We start from the raw sequence: 19715 nt of genomic DNA, 5'->3' as shown, positions 1-19715 counted from the left end.
GACAAGACTGAAAAGCGGCTCCCCTTTTCTATCATTGGCTTCTCTAGCATAAGCTCCTACTGCAGCACACTGCTTCAGTGCAGGACTTATCAGTGCATACAACATAGCCAAAGGAGAAAAACCAGAGATTTAAAATTTTAGATTCTATCCCCTCTGATAAGAAAAAGGAAATTTTCATAGAGGTATATATCTTTGTTTTCTAAAATCCATTGAATTATCATTTCTAATGTTCATACCTTATTATGTCACAGTGAAAATAAAGGAAAACCATAATCACTTCAGTCCTGGGGACAGCACATAGTCACCAAATTAGACACAGATGTGTAGCTACCACAGTCTAAACCCTTTAACCAATAACAGCTGCATCTGACCAAGGGTCCATTCCATGTAGGCACTGTGGCTGATGCCTTATAAGTGGCATCTCATATAATCCTCTGACAATCCTCTGACACAGGCCTTCTTACCCATTTTATAGAAAACAAAGCAAAGAGTAGAAAAACGTAAGTACCTAACCCCAGGTCACACAGCTTCTAAGCGGAGAACCAGAATTCAAAACTAGGATTTCTTTCACTGAAAAATACATCTCTTTCCACTAAATTCTGACACAGGACATATCTGGTGATAATGATGATGGTGGCGATGATGATGATGAGGAGGAGGAGGAGGAGGATAACGATAATACCAAGATTTCTTGTGGAAGCAGAATGAATTTCATTCTGTGTGATCCTTAAGAACTAAATATGAGGGGGGACAGGTGACATCTGCTGCCACTGACACGCACTGCCTGTTCACAGTGCTAATGCTCAGAGCTGACTAAGGACAAGGGACCCTCAGAGAAGGGGACCCTGTCACTGGGAATGTAAGCAGAGGCTGTATCTGTGCTCAGCTGGAAGTTTGAAGGGAGAGAGAATAAAGAACCTTCAAGGCTCCCTTTAAGCCTGAACTTTCTTGACCCCTTGATTCTGAGGGTGATGACGGTGATGATGATAAAAATGGCAAGGTTTTTTGGCAGCAAGTCCATTAACTTCTTGGTTTCCTTAGTTCTGCCACTACTACACGCAACCCAGCAGTCCCCTTCAAGGTGCGGGGGCAGGGGACCAGGCTGGATGCTGAGTGGAGGGGATTTAGAAACCTCTGTCTGCACCATAACCATGATAGCTTTGTTTTCTGTCTTACATGCTGGACTTCTGTGTAAGAATATATTTGGAGAAAAGTTTCCACTGCTAAGAAAGAAAGAGAGAGAGAGAGAAGAAAGAGAAAGAAGAAAAAAAGAAAGAAAAGTAGATATAGTGCTTGAAAACTTCTAAAAAAATATAATAAATAAATAAATAAATAAATAAATAAATAAATAAATAAGGGGGGGGGGGGCGCGGCACCTGAGTAGCTCAGTGGGTTAAGTGTCGGACTTCGGCTTGGGCCATGAACTCACAGCTCATGAATTCAAGCCCTGTGTCGGGCTCTGTGCTGACGGCTTGGAGCCAAGAGCCTGCTTCAGATTCTGTGTCTCTCTCTCTCTCTGCCCCTCCCCCGCTCATGATCTGTCTCTGTCTCAAGCATAAAATAAACATTAAAATAAAAAAAAAATAAAAAGAAAAATAAAAGAAAACTTCTGAATTAGGAGATCTGTACACTTTGAAAGGAAAGAATTGCACTTATGACAGCAGTTATCTAGGCAGTAACAAAACAGAATGCTTTGTTTCACCACAACTGAAGCTGTTAAACACCATGAAATTTGAGCCAGCCACCAAAGTTGACAAGTGATTAAAGACTTTAAATAATACCCTGAATATGCCAGAATCCTCCTGGATCCAACTGAAGAGCCAGTGTACAATGGGACTTGATGAATCAGCCATGTACAGACTCTAGGACCCATCCTGCCCTCTCCAGAGTATAAACTTTTCGATCATTTTCCAACACATAAACCATCCTGACTTTTTCCCACTCAGTGAACAACTCAGAGAATTGTTTCAGTGGACTCTGTTTCCTCACCTAGCAAGTAAATAAACTCAGCACATGCTTTGTTACCCCTGAAGTGGTCATCGCTTTCCTCTGTCATTTTCCTCCAAACTCTGGCACACTGGGACATTCTTGGGCATACTGTGGAAGGACCACCATTGGGTCCTGTGCTGATCTTTCCTAAGCCACGTGTGCAGGAGGTGGCTGACTCAACAGGCAGGCTCTCAAAGGACAAAGAACATTCACACAGGTAGCGATGTTACACCTGATCATGCACACATGGCAAATATCACATCACTAACTCCTCCTGTAATTTATAGGCAAGATTACATTCCAGTGAGAATTTTTTACTTCTGAATTGTCTTACTAATACAAACTAAGAAATGGAAGCAGTGCTTTACTTGAGATATCTAGCTAATTTGAATTAGATTTTTATTCCAATTTCAAAACTTTTTCCTCTGAGGGGTGCCTGGGTGGCTCAGTTGGTTAAGTCTCAGACTTCAGCTCAGGTCATGAACTCACAGCTCTGTGTTGATGGCTTGGAGCCTGGAGCCTGCTTTGGATTCTGTGTCTCCTTCTCTCTCTGCCTCTCCTCTGCTTGTGCTCTGTCTCTCTCTCTCAAAAATAAATAAACATTAAAAAAAAACCCACTTTTTCCTCTGAAAACAAGTTCTTATTAAGGTTTTATCTTGAGGAGCTAAACAGGTTCAGTTAGAAAAACCAAAAGGTTCTGAAATATAGGAAGACCTTTTTTTTTGCATCTCATCTTTTTCCTCCTGTTGAGGAACCGGACAGTGCTCTCGCCTTCATAAAAGTCAGACTGGCTCCTTTCTGTGCGTTCAAATATCTCTACATACTTTTTTAAGCTTGGGCTCCAGTAGCGTGAACTTGGTGAGCTGTCTGCCCTCTCACTCTGTGTTCTGATTCCCTGCATGTCCTATACACTTTCAGACACCTATGTGAGAAGAGAAACCTCTGCAGAAAGGAAAGGAGACAAGGTTGGTTGGCTAATAGGTCTCAGGTTCTAGCAACCAGGAATAACACTTATGGGTTAGAATGAGATGGTACAAAGTGTTCATGGTGAAATCCAGGAGATGGATGTAGTGATATTCACTCTAAAGTCCTTCCAAAGTTGATATATGTTTGAAAGTTTATATAATAATATTTTAGAAAAGGAGTAAGTGCTTGATGTATTGCTTAACTGATAGAAACTTTAAGCTCCAAATCTACCTCAGAAATAACTTAGTAAAGGACAGGGCTACAAAACTGGACTTTAAAGGCTCTCATTTAGAGCCAATTGTAGCCAGGCCCAGTCTCATTTAGATTCCCTAAATGATGGAATCAATCTATCCCCTCTCCAGCTATGCAGCTCATTTGGCACAGAGGATAAGCCAGCAGGTACAGTCAGAACTGTGAGGTCTCCGCTTTTCTCTTTTCTTTTACAGGGGCATCCCTTTGCTCTCCCTGCACCATTCCCCATCAGAGACTCCATGCCCTCCAGCTTCTAAAACTTTCCTCACCAACAAAAAGGAAAAAAAAATCAAATCCGGTGTTCTGAGAGTCTCAGGTTTCTGCATCTTATGTTCTACATTTTTTGCCTACATAACCAAAAGTGTTTTAGCAACCAAACAAACTGGTGCTGTGGATTTGTGCCTGAGTGTGTCTGAGCATGGGAAGGTTTCTCCTACACCTAACACCCAAAAAAGCTTAAGGTGTCATAGAGCATAGATGCTTTCAAGGTCAGAGCTCAAAAACTCTTGGAGATTATACTCTAACTGCCTACTGTTTAGCCTGTACATCCCTCCAGGACAGACCTGAGCTATGAAAACTGTAATAATTTTCAAGCTCTTTTATGAATCATACATTGAAGCCATAGAGTAAGAATCTAATGAATTATCTTTTTCCTCCATTTATACTAAGTGGATGCAAGATGTTGATGAGAACAAACTGTTCTATTGAACCACTGAAGTCTTTTTGGTCCTGACGGCTCTATCTAGAATATAGTGTAAGAAAACAAAATGATACTTACAAAAGACATTGCTCCTATAAAACATAAGGCACCTAAGAAACAGGAACTATATTCAGTCACTCTAATTGATTTTTTTAAGTGTTTACTTTAGAGAAGGGGTTACTTTCCTGGAGAATAACTAGCTTCTCAGAAGTCTTTTCTGTAATTTGTTTACCAACCTGGTTTAAACCCAGCTCAGAAAATGTTACAACCTAGGCTTGATTCTTCCTTCCTGAAAAGAAAGTCTTAGTTAGGTTTTTTGAGTTATGGAGGATCTAATGAAAGACCTGCTAGAGATTTACTGGAGTAAAGTAAGAAGGGGTTAATAGAAGGAGACATATGGAGACCATTAAGCAGCTCCAAAGGACACTGAAACTTGCTCTACTGGTAGTTGGCATTCAGAAGCCACAGCAGCAGGGACTGTACCAGCTTCACTCTGGCAGAGATGGAAGGCTTTGAAATCAGAGGCAGCAGTGACTACTATTTGGTGGTTTTTGCTTCTCAACAGAAACCATATATTCCTGGCTGCAACCCAGATCTTAAAATAGCTTATTCACTCATCCATTTCTTCATTTTTTTAGACAAGAGACCAGAGGTCAAGAAAGACTGAGGAAATTCATCACCTCTAGACCTACCTTATAAGAAATACTAATTATACTAGTATTTATGTAGAATTTATACTTCTACATATGAACTAAAGAGAAAATTTTAAAATAGAACAATAAAGCCAACAGCACTTCATTTTCAGTCATAACAATTCCATCCTTCCTGTTAGGGAGGAAACCATGAGGGTTATCATAGATCTGAGGACACTATCTTAATTATATAATGACTATATCTCACCCTTCAGATATCTGTTTGCCCGTAATTAAATTATGTACCCAAAGGAAAAATGCCTTCTATGTCATTGATAGCATTCATTCATTCATTCATTCATGTGTTTGACATATATCTAAGTGCCTACCATATGCTGGGTGGATTGAGTAGCAAATATAATGACTATCTTTGTACCATGAAATACTGGAAACAATAGATAACTCACAATTAAATCAAAGAATCTTACAGGTAAGAAATACTGAGGAAAATAAAGGTTAAGTTCACACAGCTAGTTAAAAAGGGTCATAACTAGCACTCAGGTTTCCTTCTTTTCTCTTGTACAAAGGTGTCCAGTTAAACAAACATAAACTATTGGAACTTCACCAAGATAAAAAGCTCCTGCACAGCAAAGTAAATAATCAACAAAACTAAAAGGAATCCAATGGAATGGGAGAAGAGATTCAGAAACCACATATCTGATAAAGGGTTAGTATCCAAAATCTGTAAAGAATTTATCAAACTAAACACCCAAAAGACAAACAACCCAGTTAAGAAATGGGAAGAAGACATGAATAGACACTTTTACAAAGAAGACATCCAGATGGTTAACACATGAAAAGATGCTCAACATCACTCCTCATCAGGGAAATACAAATCAAACCACAATTAGATACCACCTCACACTTGGCAGAATGGCTAACATTAACAATGCAAGAAACAACAGATGTTGGCGAGGATGCAGAGAAGGGGGAACCATCTTGCACTGTTGATTGAAATGCAAACTGGTGCAGCCACTCTGAAGAACAGTATGGCAATTCCTCAAGAAACTAAAAATAGAATTACTCTACAATCCAGCAATTGTACTGTTAGGTATTTACCCAAAGGATACAAAAATACAGATTCAAAGGGGTACATGCACCCCAATGTTTATAGCAGCATTATCAGCAATAGCCAAACTATGGAGAGAGCACAAATGTCTATCAACTGATGAATGGATAAAGAAGACATTCAGATGACTAATAGACACATGAAAAGATGCTCAACATCACTCATCAGCAAGGAAGTAAAAATCAAAACCACAATGAGATACCATCTCATACCAGTCAGAATGGCTAAAATGAACAACTCAAGCAACCACAGATGTTGGCAAGGATGTGGGGAAAGAGGATCTCTTTTGCACTGCTGGTGTGAATGCAAACTGGTGCAGCCACTCTGGAAAATAGTATGAATGTTCCTCAAAAAATGAAAAATAGAACTACCTTACAACCCAGCAAGTGTTCTACTAGGTATTTATCCAAAGGATACAAAAAAAACTGATTCAAAGGGGCACATGTACTGCAATGTTTATAACAACGATCGACAATTGCCAAAGTACAGAAAGAGCCCAAATGTCATTGACTGATGGATGGATGAAAAAGACATGGTATATATATACAATGGAATATTACTTGGCAATCAAAAAGGATGAAATCTTGCCATTTGCAACAAAGTGGATGGAACTAGAGTATATTATGCTAAACAAAATTAGTCAGAAAAACACAAATATAATATGATGTCACTCATACATGGAATTTAAGAAACAAAACAGATGAACATATGGGAAGGGAAGTAAAAATCATATAAAAACAGAGAGGGAGACAAGCCATAAGAGACTCTTAAATATAACAAACTGAGGGTTGATGGAGGGATTTTGGGTGGGAGGATGGGCTAAATGAATGATGGGAATTAAGGAGGCCATTTGTAGGGATGAGCACTGGGTGTTATATGTAAGTGATGAATCACTACACTAAAATCATTATTACACTGTATGGTTTAAATTTTTTTTTAACATTTATGTATTATTGAGAGAGAGAGACAGAGAATGAGCATGGGAGGGGCAGAGAAAGGGGGAGACACAGAATCCGAAGCAAGCTCCAGGCTCTGAGCTGTCAGCATAGAGCCCGACATGGGACTTGAACTCACAAACTGTGAGATCATGACCTGAGCCCAAGTGGGACACTTAACCGACTGAGCCACCCAGGCACTCCATTATTACAGTGTATGTTAACTAACTTGGATTTAAATAATAAAAAAAAAAACTCCTTTAAAGATTTTTGTGAGATTTTCCTAAAATGAAAATATGCTTATTACAGACCTTGCTCATAGTCATATGTAGGAACTCAGTCAGGTAAGAAATATATATATATATATATATATATATATATATATATATATACACACACACACACACACACACACATACATATATACATATACATATACATATACATGTATATGTATATGTGTATGTGTATATGTATATATATATGTATATGTATATATATATACACACACACGTATATATGTATACATATATATGTGTACACATATGTGTGTGTGTGTGTATATATACATACACATATATATATGTGTATATATATATATATACATATGTATATGCATATATATATAGTGGTCTCATTCCCAAAGTCAGACACCTTTAAAGAAGTGGTTTTCTAGTTTTAGTGTGCAAAAACCACTAGGGATATTCTGCAAATAAAGATTCCCTGGCTTCTACCATCAAAGATTTTGATTTTGTAGTCATGTCAGTAGAGACTGAGAATCTGAATTTTTTGTGAGTATTCCTACAAAAAAAAATTATTCTGGTGCACACTACACTTTCAGAAACTCCCATGCAAGGGATGTTAGACAGAAGGTACCTCGTTTTTCCTAAATGGCAACAACACACCTTCTTGATTTAACATTCCTATAGAGGTAGGGTGGCCTGCGGGTGATGAGTACCTGGGTGGTTAAACTGTTGGGGGGGATACAGAGCACCAATCAATGGGACACCAGAAACCAGGTATGGAGGCAGAGGGTGACTCCAAAATAAGATAATGAAAGAGTGGTCTTAGGTGCCCAAGACAGGCCCTACTCATATCCAGAGTTGTCCCTGGCTAGGTCTTTGCTCTTTCTTGATATGATTACAGTTGGCAGCTAAAGGTTGTGGTCACTCTGAGTAGGGGAGAAGGGTTTGTGTGTAGCTGATGTTCTGTATTTTAATTCCTGTGATTAAATTCAGAAGAAGTAAATTAGCCTTTACCTATCCATGAGCTAATCATTTCTATGACACATTTGAAATAGCATCTGGAATCTGTAGCATATTTAATGATGTTATGACTTCTGCTTAGTGCTTTACAATAACACCATTGTGTAAATGTCTATCACCTAAGTGAGACAAGTCAGATCATCTCATTTACATCTGAGTACACAGTTTGTGAGTTTGAGCCTCACATGAGGCCTGCTGCTGTCAGTGCAGAGTCCACATCAGATCCTCTGTCCCTCTTTCTCTGCCCCTCCCCACTTACTTGCTCCCTCTCTCTCTCTCTCTCTCTCAAAAATAAGTAAATATTTTAAAAAATTTACTGATAAGCCGAATATATACTTGAAAATACACCTCTGGCAAAAATTGTTATTATGTATATAATTCAATTCAACAAATATGTTCTATGTGCAAAGTGCTGTGTGCTAGTTTCTTTCTTCCACTAGGGCCTTATCACATAGCAGGGGAATGACAATAATACATGGTAAAATTTGACAAGGGCCATGGGGGGGAAGACAAAATACCATCCGAGGCAAAGAAAAGAGAGCTTCATGGAAGAATTGCTGTTTGAGGGAAATTGTGAAAATTTCAACAAACAGATGGTGGGAGGGGTAAGGTGAGGCTGGCAATTCAGATGGGACAAAGACAAACAGATAAGGAAATACAGGGCAAGTTCAGGGACTAGGACTAGTAGGGAATGTGTATAGCCTTTAGGGAAACAGTGGAAAAACAAAGCTATAAATATAGATATGGTCTGTATTTTAAAGAATTTGAAATGCTAAACTGAGTAGCAATTCCATACTTTCAAAAGGTTTTGTGAATGAGTGCAAGGTGAACACAAGTGTGAGCTCTGTGTTAGGAACATTACTCTGGCAACAGTAAGTAAAGGAAGTGGAGCACTGGGAGTAGAGAGACTGGGAGCAGGGAAAATAATTAGGAGGCTGCTACTATAGTCCAGTGAGAGGCCATGAGGTTTGAATTGAGAAGGGAAGGTACAAGGGTGTGGATGCATGAGACATTGCATAGGTAGCAACTGGGTATTAAGCCTTCAGCTCTTAAGTTGCACTGACATTTGTGGTTAAATGGATTCCTGTGTTGGTTGCAACAAACATATTTTCAGTATAAGGGAGGGAGAAAAATGGAAGCAAGAAGAAAAGCCAGGCAACAGAAGTTTGGTGCCTCAGATCCTGTCGATGATGCCCTTAGGGTTCATCTCTCTACTCACCTGGCATGAGAGCTTCTTTCTGCTAGCATCTGCCCCCTGCTGCCTGAGGGCTCCTGGTAGCCACAGGTACCAGGCAGTTAAACACTGCACATAGCCCTCAAGCAATGACAACTGAGAGTTGGTGTAAAAATACTTATTTCCTCACCCCTCAGGAGACAACTCTGAGACCTGTTTTACACTGTCTTCCAGAATCCCAGTGGGCTTAAGTCCCAGTTGCCCACAGTAATAGCCTACTTAGGACAGCTTTCTTTACTGGCTTCCTTTCATTCCCTGGGTCATTTGCTCACTCCACTCAGGAGTGATTATGAGACTCAGGAGTGATTATAATTGCCTCTACCTGAACCTTCTATTCATTTGTCCACATTTTCCTCTAGTTCATTGAGGGCAGGAATCATTCATTAGTGTGACAGAGGACAGACAGGTGGGCTTGGTCTAGTAGCTTTAGGTCACCAAAAGCATTGAGTCAGCCTCATCGGATCAAAGGAAGAGCAGGATTTCCATTCACAGAGTGTAGGTGGTGTGATAACCATAGTTTAGACAAGAAAGAGAGAGTTAGAAACAGACTGATACAGAAACAGAGACAGACAGTGATGTTAAGTACTTTTTTTGTTTGTTTGTTGATTGTTTTCTGGGAGTTTTTTTCTGTTAAGTATTTTGGGAATGGATAAGCCTCCACAGGATACGTATATTATCCTATGAAACTGTCCCATACAATCAAGTTAATGATTTTTATTGAGTGTCACTATGAATTTGGCAGTGTTTGGGAGCTAAGGACAGTGACAGACAAGTCCACCAACTCAATAAAATTTACATTCTAATAGACTGCAGACGGAGACAGATGCTAGAATGATAGATAGATCATACATAGATGACTGATAGATACATAGATAACTATAACAGCAAATATAATATACACTATGAAAAAGAATTAAGAGGATAATGTGATTGAGGAGATGGGGATGTGTAATTTAGATTTGTTTAAGATATTTGAGTTAAGACCTAAATGACAAGAAGAAGGAGGGACTCAGATACAGGAAAGATTGCAAGAAGCATGTTTCAGGCAGAGGTAACAGAAAATTCTAAAGCCCTAGGCAGGAACTACAAGAAAGTCATTGTGGCCAGTGAAGACTGTAGCAGATGATGTTGGAGAGGTATGGATAAGGCCACATGGGGGCTTAATGGCTATCACAAGAAATTTGGGTTTTATTCTAAGTAAAATGAGAAGGCAATGAAGGATTTTAAGCAGGAAGGTAATGTAATTTTGTTTTTAAGAATATCCCTCTGATTGCTATGGGGAGAGTAGATTGTAAGGAAGCAAGAAAAAAAGTATTGAAATGTTGAGAGATTGTTTGCCTCTATTCAGGTACAATAGAAGCACTAAAGATTGACAGAACAGGACAATGATTTGGATATATTTTGGAGGACCTGATGTTGCTTTTGGTACTCCTACTGCCTTTAAAAATCACTCATGTATAGGGTCACCTGGGTGGCTCAGTCGGTTGAGTGTCCAACTTCAGCTCAGGTCATGATCTCACACTCCGTGAGTTCAAGCCCCATGTTGGGCTCTGTGCTGACAGCTCGGAGCCTGGAGCCTGCTTCAGATTCTGTGTCTCCCCCTCTCTCTGCCCCTCCCCTGCTCATGCTCTATCTCTCTCTGTCTAAAAAATAAATGAAAACGTTAAAAAAATAAAAATAAAGATGAAAAAACATTTAAAAACAATCACTCATGTATATATTTCTTCTTCAAAGGTAATCCAACTTTTGTCCAAAACTTCAGGTCAGATTGTGCAGGAATACAATCACTTTCTGAAAGCCACCTGATATTTCCTTCAGGAACGGTCCCATAAGGACAATAGTGATAAACACCCAGTAAAAGTTAGTCCTAGAGCTCCCACATTACAACACTTGGACACTTGAGAGTGAGATTCTCACTGCCTCCAGCATGTTTTGTGCCAGCTGAGGAGGCATTGCTGCCACCATCACTCCTTGGATGGGTCTACTCCAGCTTCTTGGCACCATTCTTCCATTGTTTGGGGTGACATGTATAAACCAGGATATGGCACATATATTCCTTGCTTTCACACACACACACACACACACACACACACACACACACACACTTAGTCATTTGAAAATCTCATCCCTGTTGTCCTCATTACTTGGTCAGACTCATCATCTGAAATGTAGCTTAGATTAATAAAATGGGGTAGACATCATCATAAGGACTCTTTATGGGTGATACTGAGAGCTGTTTTTCATGTGCATTAGAAAAGATATATTTCACTCATCGCAATAAAACTACATTGCTTCAAAAAGATGAACTAATCAGAAGCAGCTGGATAGAATTAAAGACACTGACAACTCAGAAACAAGCCATAAACGATCTTTCAGGGGGAAAGTACTTTTAAATTGTTTAAATGTGCTTGTCTAACATGTCACTAAAAGCTGTAATCTTCCATTCTCCATTAACAATTCCATCAATTTTTCCTTAATGTTTTAAATTAACTGTCTTCTCTCAAACATGATGCTGTTCAACATTTGAAGAAAATAGCCCTTATTTTTTTTTATTCTGGATTTAGGAAGCTGAAATCATTTTTTCATTTGCATTTTTATAAAAGTTATTCATGTTAGAAATTGGCATGTTTCCTATCATTTGAAATTTCAGAGCACTGCCCCAAAATAAATGTACCTGTCCTTTTATAAATTCTATAATGCCTGTGATGTTAGAATTATAACTATACAAAGCAGAAGAAAATTACATTGTTTTTATAAAGATACATCATTTTGCAACTGGGAAGATGGCAGCTTAGTAGGACGCTGGGCTCACCACACATCCTACTGATCACTTAGATTCCACCTACACCTGCCTAACTAACCCAGAAAACCACCAGAAACTAGCAGAACGGAGTCTCCAGAGCCAAGTGCAGATGAGAGGCCCACGGAAGAGGGTAGGAAGGGCAGAGAGGCGGTGCATGCTCCACGGACTGGCAGGAGGGAGCCGGGGCAGAGGGGCGGCCCGCCGGCCAAGCAGAGACCCCAAGTCTGGCTCCCAAAAGCGGAGGGGCCGGACGGAGTGTGTTCCCACAGCAAGCGGGACTTAGCATCTGGGAGGTCATAAGTTAACAGCTCTGCTCAGAAATGGGAAGGCTGGAGGACAAAGGGAGGGAGAGTTGTTGAGCCCCAGGACGACAGAGCTCAGTTTGGCCGGGAACAAAGGCGCTCACCAGCGCCATCTCCCTCGCCCATCCCCCAACCAGTTCCTGCCAGGAAATTTGCTTGGTCCACACAAACACCCAACTCTGGGCTTCTGCGGAGCCACCCCTCCAGCAGCGGGTCTGACTCCCTCCCGCTGCCACAGGGCCCCTCCTGAAGTGGATCACCTAAGGAGAAGCGAGTTAAGCCTGCCCCTCCTGCCCCCGGACACCTTGCCTACCCACTCCAGCTAATACGCCAGATCCCCAGCTCCACAAGCCTGGCAGTGTGCATGTAGCCCAGAAGGGCCAGACCACCCCACAGTGAATCCCGCCCCTAGGAGAGGGGAAGAGAAGGCACACACCAGTCTGACTGTGGCCCCATCGGTGGGCTGGGGGCAGACGTCAGGGCTGACTGCGACTCTGCCCACCAACTCCAGTTATACACCACAAAACAGGGGAAGGGCTCTGCAGCTCCTCACCACTCCAGGGACTATCCAAAATGACCAAACGGAAGAATTCCCCTCAGAAGAATCTCCAGGAAATAACAACAGCTGATGAACTGATCAAAAAGGATTTAAATAATATAACAGAAAGTGAATTTAGAATAATAGTCATAAAATTAATCTCTGGGCTTGAAAGCAGTATAAAGGACAGCAGAGAATCTCTTGCAACAGAGATCAAGGGACTAAGGAACAGGCAGGAGGAGCTGAAAAACACTTTAAACGAAATGCAAAACAAAATGGAAACAACGACGGCTCGGATTGAAGAGGCAGAGGAGAGAATAGGTGAACTAGAAGATAAAGTTATGGAAAAAGAGGAAGCTGAGAAAAAGAGAGATAAAAAAATCCAGGAGTATGAGGGGAAAAATAGAGAACTAAGTAACACACTAAAAAGAAATAATCTACGCATAATTGGTATCCCAGAGGAGGAAGAGAGAGGGAAAGGTGCTGGAGGAGTATTTGAAGAAATTATAGCTGAGAACTTCCCTGAACTGGGGAAGGAAAAAGGCATTGAAGTCCAAGAGGCACAGAGAACTCCCTTCAGACGTAACTTGAATCGATCTTCTGCACGGCATATCATAGTGAAAATGGCAAAATACAAGGATAAAGAGAAAATTCTGAAAGCAGCTAGAGATAAACGTGCTGTAACATATAAAGGGAGACCTATAAGAATCGTGACTGATCTCTCTCTTGAAACTTGGCAGGCCAGAAAGGATTGGCACGAGATCTTCAATGTATTAAACAGAAAAAATATGCAGCTGAGAATCCTTTATCCAGCAAGTCTGTCATTTAGAATAGAAGGAGAGATAAAGGTCTTCCCAAACAAACAAAAACTGAAGGAATTTGTCACCACTAAACCAGCCCTACAAGAGATCCGAAGGGGGATCCTGTGAGACAAAGTACCAGAGACATCGCTACAAGCATAAAACATACAGACATCACAATGACTCTAAAACCGTATCTTTCTATAATAACACTGAATGTAAATGGATTAAATGCGACAACCAAAAGACATAGGGTATCAGAATGGATAAAAACACAAGACCCATCTATTTGCTGTCTACAAGAGACTCATTTTAGACCTGAGGACACCTTCAGATTGAGAGTGAGGGGATGGAGAACTATTTATCATGCTACTGGAAGCCAAAAGAAAGCTGGAGTAGCCATACTTATATCAGACAAACTAGACTTTAAATTAAAGGCTGTAACAAGAGATGAAGAAGGGCATTATATAATAATTACAGGGTCTCTCCATCAGGAAGAGCTAACAATTATAAATGTCTATGCACCGAATACCGGAGCCCCCAAATATGTAAAACAATTACTCACAAACATAAGCAACCTTATTGATAAGAATGTGGTAATTGCAGGGGACTTTAACACTCCACTTACAGAAATGGATAGATCATCAAGACACACGATCAATAAAGAAACAAGGGCCCTGAATAATACACTGGATCAGATGGACTTGACAGATATATTTAGAACTCTGCATCCCAAAGCAACAGAATATACTTTCCTCTTGAGTGCACATGGAACATTCTCCAAGATAGATCACATACTGGGTCACAAAACAGCCCTTCACAAGTATACAAGAATTGAAATTATACCATGCATACTTTCAGACCACAATGCCATGAAGCTTGAAATCAACCACAGGAAAAGTTTGGAAAACCTCCAAAAGCATGGAGGTTAAAGAACACCCTACTAAAGAATGAATGGGTCAAACAGGAAATTAGAGAAGAAATTAAAAAATATATGGAAACAGGGGCGCCTGGGTGGCGCAGTCGGTTAAGCGTCCGACTTCAGCCAGGTCACGATCTCGCGGTCCGTGAGTTCGAGCCCCGCGTCAGGCTCTGGGCTGACGGCTCAGAGCCTGGAGCCTGTTTCGGATTCTGTGTCTCCCTCTCTCTCTGCCCCTCCCCCATTCATGCTCTGTCTCTCTCTGTCCCAAAAATAAATAAACGTTGAAAAAAAAATTAAAAAAAAAAATAAATAAAAATATATGGAAACAAACGAAAATGAAAATACAACAATCCAAACGCTTTGGGATGCAGCAAAGGCAGTCCTGAGAGGAAAATACATTGCAATCCAGGCCTATCTCAAGAAACAAGAAAAATTCCAAATACAAAATCTAACAGCACACCTAAAGGAAATAGAAGCAGAACAGCAAAGGCAGCCTAAACCCAGCAGAAGAAGAGAAATAATAAAGATCAGAGCAGAAATAAACAATATAGAATCTAAAAAAACGGTAGAGCAGATCAATGAAACCAAGAGTTGGTTTTTTGAAAAAATAAACAAAACTGACAAACCTCTAGCCAGGCTTCTCAAAAAAAAAAGGGAGATGACCCAAATAGATAAAATCATGAATGAAAATGGAATTATTACAACCAATCTCTCAAAGATACAAGCAATTATCAGGGAATACTATGAAAAATTATATGCCAACAAATTGGACAACCTGGAGGAAATGGACAAACTCCTAAACACCCACACTCTTCCAAAACTCAATCAGAAGGAAATAGAAAGCTTGAACAGACCCATAACCAGCAAAGAAATTGAATCGGTTATCAAAAATCTCCCAACAAATAAGAGTCCAGGACCAGATGGCTTCCCAGGGGAGTTCTACCAGACATTTAAAGCAGAGATAATACCTATCGTTCTCAAACTATTCCAAGACATAGAAAGGGAAGGAAAACTTCCAGACTCATTCTATGAAGCCAGCAATACTTTGATTCCTAAACCAGACAGAGTCCCAGCAAAAAAAGAGAACTACAGGCCAATATCCCTGATGAATATGGATGCAAAAATTCTCAATAAGATACTAGCAAATCGAATTCAACGGCATATAAAAAGACTTATTCACCATGATCAAGTGGGATTCATTCCTGGGATGCAGGGCTGGTTCAACATTCACAAATCAATCAACGTGATACATCACATTACTAAAAGAAAAGATAAGAGCCATATGATCCTGTCAATCGATGCAGAAAAGGCCTTTGACAAAATCCAGCACCTTTCTTAATAAAAACGCTTGAGAAAGTTGGGATAGAAGGAACATACTTAAACATCATAAAAGCCACTTAGGAAAAGCCCACAGCTAATATCAGCCTCAATGGGGAAAAACTGAGAGCTTTTTCCCTGAGATCAGGAACACGACAGGGAAGTCCACTCTCACCGCTGTTGTTTAACATAGTGTTGGAAGTTCTAGCATCAGCAATCAGACAACAAAAGGAAATCAAAGGCATCAAAATTGGCAAAGATGAAGTCAAGCGTTCACTTTTTGCAGATGACATGATATTATACATGGAAAATCCTATAGACTCCACCAGAAGTCTGCTAGAACTGATACATGAATTCAGCAAAGTTGCAGGATACAAAATCAATGTACAGAAATCAGTTGCATTCTTATACACTAACAATGAAGCAACAGAAAGACAAATAAAGAAACTGATTCCATTCACAATTGCACCAAGAAGCATAAAATACCTAGGAATAAATCTAACCAAAGATGTAAAAGATCTGTATGCTGAAAACTATAGAAAGCTTATGAAGGAAATTGAAGAAGATATAAAGAAATGGAAAGACATATCCTGCTCATGGATTGGAAGAATAAATATTGTCAAAATGTCACTACTACCCAAAGCTATCTACACATTCAATGCAATCCCAATCAAAATTTCACCAGCATTCTTCTCAAAGCTAGAACAAGTAATTCTAAAATTCATATGGAAACACAAAAGGCCCCGAATAGCCAAAGTAATTTTGAAGAAGAAGACCAAAGTAGGAGGCATCGCAATCCCAGACTTTAGCCTCTACTACAAAGCTGTCACCATCAAGACAGCATGGTATTGGCACAAAAACAGACACATAGACCAATGGAATAGAATAGAAACCCCAGAACTAGACCCACAAATGTATGGCCAACTCATCTTTGACAAAGCAGGAAAGAATATCCAATGGAAAAAAGACAGCCTCTTTAACAAATGGTGCTGGGAGAACTGGACAGCAACATGCAGAAGGTTGAAACTAGACCACTTTCTCATACCATTCACAAAAACAAACTCAAAATGGATAAAGGACCTGAATGTGAGACAGGAAACCATCAAAACCCTAGAGGAGAAAGCAGGAAAAGACCTCTCTGACCTCAGCCATAGCAATCTCTTCCTCGACACATCCCCAAAGGCAAGGGAATTAAAAGCAAAAATGAACTACTGGGACCTTATGAAGATAAAAAGCTTCTGCACAGCAAAGGAAACAACCAACAAAACTAAAAGGCAACCAACGGAATGGGAAAAGATATTTGCAAATGACATATCGGACAAAGGGCTAGTATCCAAAATCTATAAAGAGTTCACCAAACTCCACACCCGAAAAACAAATAACCCAGTGAAGAAATGGGCAGAAAACATGAATAGACACTTCTCTAAAGAAGACATCCGGATGGCCAACAGGCACATGAAAAGATGCTCAACGTCGCTCCTCATCAGGGAAATACAAATCAAAACCACACTCAGATATCACCTCACGCCAGTCAGAGTGGCCAAAATGAACAAGTCAGGAGACTATAGATGCTGGAGAGGATGTGGAGAAACGGGAACCCTCTTGCACTGTTGGTGGGAATGCAAACTGGTGCAGCCACTCTGGAAAACAGTGTGGAGGTTCCTCAGAAAATTAAAAATAGACCTACCCTATGACCCAGCAATAGCACTGCTAGGAATTTACCCAAGGGATACAGGAGTACTGATGCATAGGGGCACTTGTACCCCAATGTTCATAGCAGCACTCTCAACAATAGCCAAATTATGGAAAGAGCCTAAATGTCCATCAACTGATGAATGGATAAAGAAATTGTGGTTTATATACACAATGGAGTACTACATGGCAATGAGAAAGAACGAAATATGGCTCTTTGTAGCAACGTGGATGGAACTGGAGAGTGTGATGCTAAGTGAAATAAGCCATATAGAGAAAGACAGATACCATATGGTTTCACTGTTATGTGGATCCTGACAAACTTAACAGAAACCCATGGGGGAGGGGAAGGAAAAAAAAAAAAGAGGTTAGAGTGGGAGAGAGCCAAAGCATAAGAGACTGTTAAAAACTGAGAACAAACTGAGGGTTGATGGGGGGTGGGAGGGAGGGGAGGGTGGGTGATGGGTATTGAGGAGGGCACCTTTTGGGATGAGCACTGGGTGTTGTATGGAAACCAATTTGACAATAAATTTCATATATTGAAAAAAAATAAAGATACATCATTTTTATAAAATTCCACAAAGCAACCTCATCCTTATATGCTTTTGTTTTTCTTCTTACAGCAACTTTCCTGGGAGAATAAGAAACACAAAGGGAGGGGCACCTGGGTGGCTCAGTCGGCTGAGCATCCGACTTCAGTTCAGATCATGATCTCGTGGTTCATGGGTTCACGCCCTGCGTTGGGCTCTGTGCTGACAGAACAGAGCCTGGAACTTGCTTTGGATTCTGTGTCTTCCTCTCTCTCTGTTCGTCCCCCACTCATGCTCTGTTTCTCTGTCTCTCAAAGTTAGAGAATAAAATTTTTTTCAAAAAAAAGAAACACAAGGGGAGAATATGATCACATCTCTGGCTCCCTATATTGAAGGGAATACATGTACAAGTATCAGAAGGGATGTACAACACTTCACTTCATCCCAGTTAGCTGATGTAGCACATCTGGCTAATGGATAAGGGAAAAATAATACTGTTCACAGACCAGAGAAAACCTGAATTTTAATATCAAACTACCAAGCAACCACTAGTGGTCAGGCTGAGAAAGATATCAGACACTCCCTATAAGCCCTACTGCAGTGGTTTTATTTTGTTTTATTACTTTAGAATGTTTACTAATTCCTTTCCATTTAATAGATACTTAGTATCAATTTACACAGGCACAAATCCAGGTAAGGGGGTACAAACACAAATCTAGGTACTGGGATATAATGACAAAAGACAAACACAAACCACATTCTCAAGGAGCTCAAAATTGTAGAAGGGGATAAAAATCATGTTCATGTTACTATATTGTAATGTGATGATATTAGATAGGAAAGACTGTCTTATTTTATTTTAACATTATGGGGGCATGACAGAGTGATTAATTGTGCCTGATTTGGATAGGGAGAAGAGCACAAATTCCTCAAACTGACCCTGTTTTCAGTTTAACTGATCTCATTCTTATATCCTTGTTCTCTTACTAAACATGGAACATTCCTAACTTTGAAAACTTCAAGGAAGAGGTGACATTTGAAGTGGGCGTTGCATAATGAGAAAAGGTCTGTAAGGCTCTGGGACTTTCTCTCAGGATTAATTTAAGGATGAAGGTATGGACCTGTAGAAGATGTTCAGGGAAACATTGGACAAATAACTTGTTTACTACAATAATCTGTTTTTTATGTGTTCAACAAGTGATGAGAAAAATACTTGATTCAGTCTGTGAATAATCTGATACATCATTCCAAGGATCCTAGACCTTAACCTCACATAATGGGAAACGACCGAAAAATTGTAAGCAAGGCTGTCATGACCAATTTTAAGTATTAGGAAGATTATGTTGGCATGATGCCTTGATAGAACACTACTCAATTGTCTTCTAGCATCAGAGTTGCTGTTGCAAAATTCAGTGCCATACTGATTCCCAACATTTTGATGACCAATGATTTCCTTTGTTTAGTTATATAGTTAGTTGCTTTTGTCTGCCTTTCATGTGGAAGCTTTCCCAAAATGTAGGATGACATTTGTCTGTCAGGTCTTATTTTCAACTTATACATGGGAAAACTGATTGGAAACTCAAGGTACATGGGTAGGGCTTTTGAACATCTACATATTTAATGGCACAAAACCAGATTTCAATTGAATAATCCTCAAATATCAGTAACCCTTTAGGGCCAACACACTTCTCTAGCTTTATCTAGTCTTC

This window comes from Lynx canadensis, chromosome B2 (assembly GCF_007474595.2).
Source record: "Lynx canadensis isolate LIC74 chromosome B2, mLynCan4.pri.v2, whole genome shotgun sequence".
In the NCBI taxonomy this organism is placed as follows: domain Eukaryota; kingdom Metazoa; phylum Chordata; class Mammalia; order Carnivora; family Felidae; genus Lynx; species Lynx canadensis.
This window is presented reverse-complemented; position numbering follows the sequence as displayed.